The following is a 6,000-nucleotide window of genomic DNA, read 5'->3' on the forward strand; positions in this document are numbered from 1 at the left end:
TACTGTTTATGAATATTGAAATAAAAGAAATTACTACACATTTATTAATAATATCTCACTTTTATTGCCTTTGTTTTTAATCACTTTTATCAACTTTTTTTTACTGTTTATGTGTCACTTTTATCGACTTTTTCTTTTCTTTTTTAAATAGCATCAGACAAAGCCAAACTCTTTGTCAAGAACTTTACAGCTAATTCTACCCTTTGCAACCAAGGCCGCCAACCCCCAATATTTCCTCCTGTATCAGAAAACACGCTATGTGATATACGTATATCTGTATGTGATGTTGCCAAGCTAATCAAAAACCTTGATTCCAGTAAAGCAACTGGCCCTGACGGTATTCCAATTATAGTACTCAAAAAACTTCAACCTGAACTAGCGCCCATACTTACAAAACTGTTTAAACGTTGTCTTAAGGAGAATAGTTTCCCATCTCCCTGGAAAATTTCATCAGTATGCCCTGTATTTAAGAATTCAGGTGATCGCTCATCCCCCTCTCAGTACAGGCCAATAAGTTTCCTGTGCGTCATGAGTAAGTTGCTAGAATCTGTGTTAAATACAGAAGTAATCAACCATCTCAACAAAAATAACCTTCTTAGAGACACTCAATATGGTTTCCGTTCTGCTAGATCTACAGCAGATGTGCTTACAGTTATATCTCATAGGATTAGCAAATCTCTCGATGGAGGCCACCTTTCTAGGGCAATTGCTCTTGACATATCTAAGGCCTTTGATAGGGTATGGCATAAAGGTTTAGTTCATAAGATCTCTAGTTATGGTATAGCTGGAAATGTCTTCTCAGTTATTGAATCATTTCTTTCTTTCTGATAGGTTCATAAGAGTAGTAGTTGAGGGGCAAAAATCAGAAGCTCACAGTATTAATGCCGGTGTCCCTCAGGGGTCCATCCTGGGCCCAACTCTTTTCCTGATCTATATTAATGATCTTCCAAATCACATGCTTACATCATTTGTAGACATTTATGCTGACGACACTACCATTTATGGTAGCACATCTAAGACAGTAAACAACCAAGTTCTCTCCAATTCTCTCTCCTCTGATCTTGAGCACGTAGTACAATGGGGAAAGGAGTGGCTGGTTACTTTTAATGCATCTAAAACCAAGTTTCTCTCTTTACACCAACATTCTGATCCACATCTGGCATCAATTGAAATGAATGGCTTTCGTCTTCAGGAGGCCTCAAGTTTTGACAAGCTTCTGGGCTTGACCATTACTCCTGATCTGAAATGGAACACGTACATCAAATCTGTTGCCAAGGCCACTGGAAAAATGGTGGGATCTTTCTATCGATCCGGTAAATATCTCACTGCTGATGCTATTCTCTATCTATATAAGAGTCAGGTACGTCCAAGGATGGAATATTGTTGCCACATCTGGGCAGGAGCTGCTAGAAAGGACTTGTCCTGCCTTGATAGAGTTCAAAATAGACTTCGTAGCCTCGTAGGAGATGTCCTTTTCTCTTCCTTGCAACCTCTATCTCACAGAAGAGATGTTGCGAGTTTGTCTCTGATGTATCGATATTTTCATGGAAGGTGTTCAACTGCGCTTCAATCCATGGTCCCCCCTCGCCAAACTTTCACAAGAAACACTCGTCTAGCTGTACACACTATCAATAATTCCCCCCACTCTTTATCTGTGCCTAAACCTAAACGTAGATTCCATGAACAAAGCTTCTTTCTTAGAACTGCTCGCCTGTGGAATTGTCTTCCGTTTTCCTTCTTTGCGGCTGACTACAATATGGTTGTGTTCAAGTCTAACGTAAACAAGTTCTTGATGAGCCGTTCTATATAAGTTATCAAATTTACCAAATTTTCATTACTAATGATTACTATATTGTCCAATGTCTACTGTACACTCTTTAACCCTTATCCTTGAGTGGCCTCTTGGCGATAAAATGTTTCATTAATTTTTTTTATTTTTAAAAATAAAAAAAAACTTTATTTTATAAAAAAATCCAATGGTACTTTAATTATGAAATTGTTTTATTAAAATTATATTTTTTTACGCAGACTTTTCCATAAATATCTTTACAATTACATTTTGACACATTTATACAATGTTTTGGTTTTCAAATGGCGCTCGCATACTGCAGGCAGAAGTGCCAAAATATGTATTTTTTTCCTGTTACCGAAATTTATTGCAAATTAAACAAACAAAAAATACATCCAGTTAATTATGAATGTCCTTTTCATTTTCTGTTATATATATATATATATACGTTTCATGAAAAACTTTGTCGTTTTCATAAATTACATCCAAACATTTCCAATTCAATAATTACCTATATATGTTCTTTCACTTTCTTTATTTACTTTTTTCATAGTTTTTTTTTCCCCCCGGAAGTAATCATTATCCAGTTTTTTATTTATTTATTTCATACTTCGGTTATAAAAACTGATTTCTCCCTCTGATTCTAATGACAGATGGCCGAAAAAATGGCGTCTCCATTTTCGGCAATAAACTGTAGTAGTACCAAAGTAATGACCATTATACATTAACTTAATATTCTTCCATAGGTACGTTCGATTCGAGGGAATCACTACAAAATCAACCAGCAGAATTAAAGATGCCCGCAATACAACCGATTTATCAAGTTTAAAAATAGTTTGACCTACGGGAGAAATCGAGGTGCTGGTACAAAGGCGACATATTGATTTTTAAAAAATAACATTGCAGAAACAGGGGACATAACTCAAATTGCTTATTTTACAAATGTTGGTACTTGTGCACTTTTGCCACCGTGCTGAAATAACATTTTGAAAGCCATTCTTAACATGGGAGGGGAGGATGTTTTCTGTTTACAAACAATTTAATCATAAAAAAAAAAAAAAAAAAAAAAAAGATATCGCGAAGCTTGAATTTAACCTGAAACAACTATTTGGTACTTCACGGGGCCAGCGTAAACTTTTTTTTTTTTTTTTTTAATGACGGCTCCCTGAAATGCGCAAAAAGGGTTTGCTTTCACTTTCGTGTACATCTCATACACTTTTTTTTTTTTTTTTTTTTTTTTTTTTAAATCAAGCGTGTATTTTATTTTTTTTTTAATTTCTTTGAGTAAATTTGATTCATACTTTTATTTCGTGGTTGTTTTTATTTTATTTTATTTTATTTCCTCTAAATATTTTCATTTTGTGTTACATTTATTTTTTCATACATATTCAAGTAATGCTGTCACCCCCCCCTTTTCAGGTGGGGGCCTCAAATAGTACTTCAAAAAAATTTGTGATTAAATATTCTAAAAAAAAAAAAAAAACTGTCAAAACAAATATATAACAAATAAATGTTATCAAAGGCAAGATAAGTTACTTTTCTGCCTAATTGGATATGTTTTTAGTGTCTTTATTTAATGTAACATGTTTATTCAGCTAAAAAAAAAACATACAGTTTACCGATGTATTGGAAAATTTAAAATGGCGCCCGACTCTTTTTGATACGGTAAGTTTGAGAAAAGGAGTTAAAAATAAAAAAATATGCACGATACTGTTAAAAACCCACCAAATATATTTCAGCCTATGTCACGGTAACATATATTGAACCAGTTTCTAACCGTATTTTGTCTAGTTTTTTTTTTTTTTTTTTTTTTTTTTTTTATAACTCCTTTTCCCAAACTTATCGTGTCAAAGAGATGTTCCGGCGCGATTTTAAATTTTCCAATACATCGGTAAACATTGTTTTTCGAGCTGAATAAACAGATTACATTAAATAAAAACACAAAAAACATATCCAGTTAGGTAGAAAAGATCTTAGTTGGGTAGAAAAGTGACTTATCTTGCATAACATTTGTCATATGTTTTTGGTGCTAATGCAAATGCACTTACTGATCCGGATCCGCGCTATTTTTTAAATCGTATTTTCAAGTTTAATTTAAGTTTTATGTTCTTTTTATTATTATTATTATTCAATTGTAAGATTAAAGTACAGATTAGGTACAAACCACTCCCCTCCCCATGTTAAGAATGGCTTTTTAAATAATAACGTTATTTCAGTGCGAGTACTTTGTTTTGTTTTTTTTTGTTAACTTTTTCGAATCTATGTGTACAGTAATACAAACTCAAATTCAAAAAACGTTTGGGCAGAGTCCACGTTCCCTGCGAAGGACCAATTATTTAAAAATAGCACGGTGGCAAAAGTGCACAACTAACTGCACAAGCACCAAAAAATTATATAAATTTACGAAAACAGAACTGAAAATTATTCAAATTTTAATTAAAGTTTTTGCTGTTCGTTAATTTAACAAAAATTGGTACTTATACATTTATTGTACCGCGCTAAAATAATGAGGTTATTTAGAAAGCCATTCTTAACATGGGGAGGGAGGTGTTTTGTAACTATTCTGTACTTTCACCTTGCAATTTAATAATAATAAAAATTCTCCCTTGTTTGATCTGTCGCCTTTCTTTGTACAAGCACCGAAATCGACCACATTTCGTATCTTGTTGGTTGTGTTTTGTGAAACCGCAGGTATCGATAGGAGATTCACTTGTCCATTGAATATATATATATATATATATATATATATATATATATATATATATACACACTCTTGTACAAGTATTCCAGCACCCTTGTCCTATAACATTAAATTATACAAAACAGAGAAAGATTGTTCTACGTACTGTGTGTGTGTTCACCTGAAAAATCCAACAAGAAAACAATTCTTTCGTCTGCTTTGCCGGCAAGCTTGGGATGACCTTCACTTTTCAAAAACTGATGACAAATATGCAAGACACTTTTTGCAGGTTTAGTTTCGTATTTAGATAATATGTATTTTTAAAATTATAAGATTACTGTGTGTATAAAGATTGATTTTTACTTTTAAAATATATAAATATTATTTATCTAGGTTAGGCTTTTTTTTAAACATTATTTAACGAAAAAATTTAGTTATTGCAAACTGTCTGCTTATTGCTGTTAGTTTAGTTACGTATTTACTCGTAATGTCAATTTTCACTGCTTTTTCTCTTTGACATTTAAATCCTTCACCATGTTACAAACTGATGCCAGATAGTATTCCTATCATTTATTTATTTATTTATTTATTAGACTATAAACTTGAATTTTAATCATATTTTATGGAATGTTTCCGGGACTGGAATTTGTGGAGGATCTATAAAATTTGAGGATCTGTAGGGATCTTCAACGCGCGCCACAGATTTATTTACCCCCCCCCCCTATGTAACACAATATAACTGCAATCTAATTTAATATTATCGTCATAAGTTTTGTACCATTTGAAAGAAGACGCTTAAAATAAACTAGTTATATTTTTTCCAAAAAAATTTTCAGCGTACGAAAATAATGAAGATGAGAGACCAAAATCATGTTTACATTATCGACGCCTTAAAACAATGTTCTTATGTAGTGATTGATCATTTCGAAAGCGTAAACATATTGGCGTTTAATAAATCTAGCAAAAATCAACTAATGGCTAGATTTTCAAAGAATTTTCGATGCTTATTCATTTTTAGATAAACGCACATTTTCTCTGCAGTTTTCGTTAAATATATAAGGGAAAATATTTTTTTAGATGTTCTAACCTCCACCCATATTTCATGTTACGAAAACTAAAAAAAAAACAAATTTTGGTCTATAAAACTTTAAACATTTTATAAAACTAACGGATTTAAATAGTGTGTGTGTGTGTGTGTGTGTGTGTGTGTGTGTGTGTGTGTGTTTAGGCAGCATGTATTCATTCAGACAGATATTGTTAAATAGCACAGTGTTTTTGCTTAATATTTTTTTTTGTAATTTTTCCATTTTTTGAATGGTCATTCCATTCTTATGTCTCGGTCGAATTTGTGTAGGAAAGTTCCATATTCGTTTTCGTCTATCTGTTTATATTTATTTTTTGTTTTTATTTGCAAGTACTTTCAGTTGGTTTTCTTCAGTCGTCTTCAGGCAGTTTTTGGATTACTGTTTTGTTTAAAATCTGGGTGCCTTTATATGCTGCAATGAGTTCTTTTGCACAGCAGCTAAGAAGG

The 6,000-nt window shown here is 32.5% G+C and overlaps 1 protein-coding gene across 1 annotated transcript in view; it reads right to left on the minus strand.

Moving 5' to 3' along the window:
* LOC145284450 (HIG1 domain family member 1A, mitochondrial-like) overlaps window positions 1–4,763 on the minus strand; it is a 41,530-nt gene extending 36,767 nt beyond the window's left edge. The window contains exon 1 of the mRNA XM_080133273.1: window positions 4,636–4,763. The gene's annotated coding sequence lies outside the window, so the exon portion shown is untranslated. The remainder of the gene's footprint in view (window positions 1–4,635) is intronic.
* Window positions 4,764–6,000: the final 1,237 nt, after the last annotated feature.

Source organism: Euprymna scolopes, chromosome 9, assembly GCF_053919585.1.
Source record: "Euprymna scolopes isolate OS-2025 chromosome 9, ASM5391958v1, whole genome shotgun sequence".
In the NCBI taxonomy this organism is placed as follows: Eukaryota; Metazoa; Mollusca; class Cephalopoda; order Sepiida; family Sepiolidae; genus Euprymna; species Euprymna scolopes.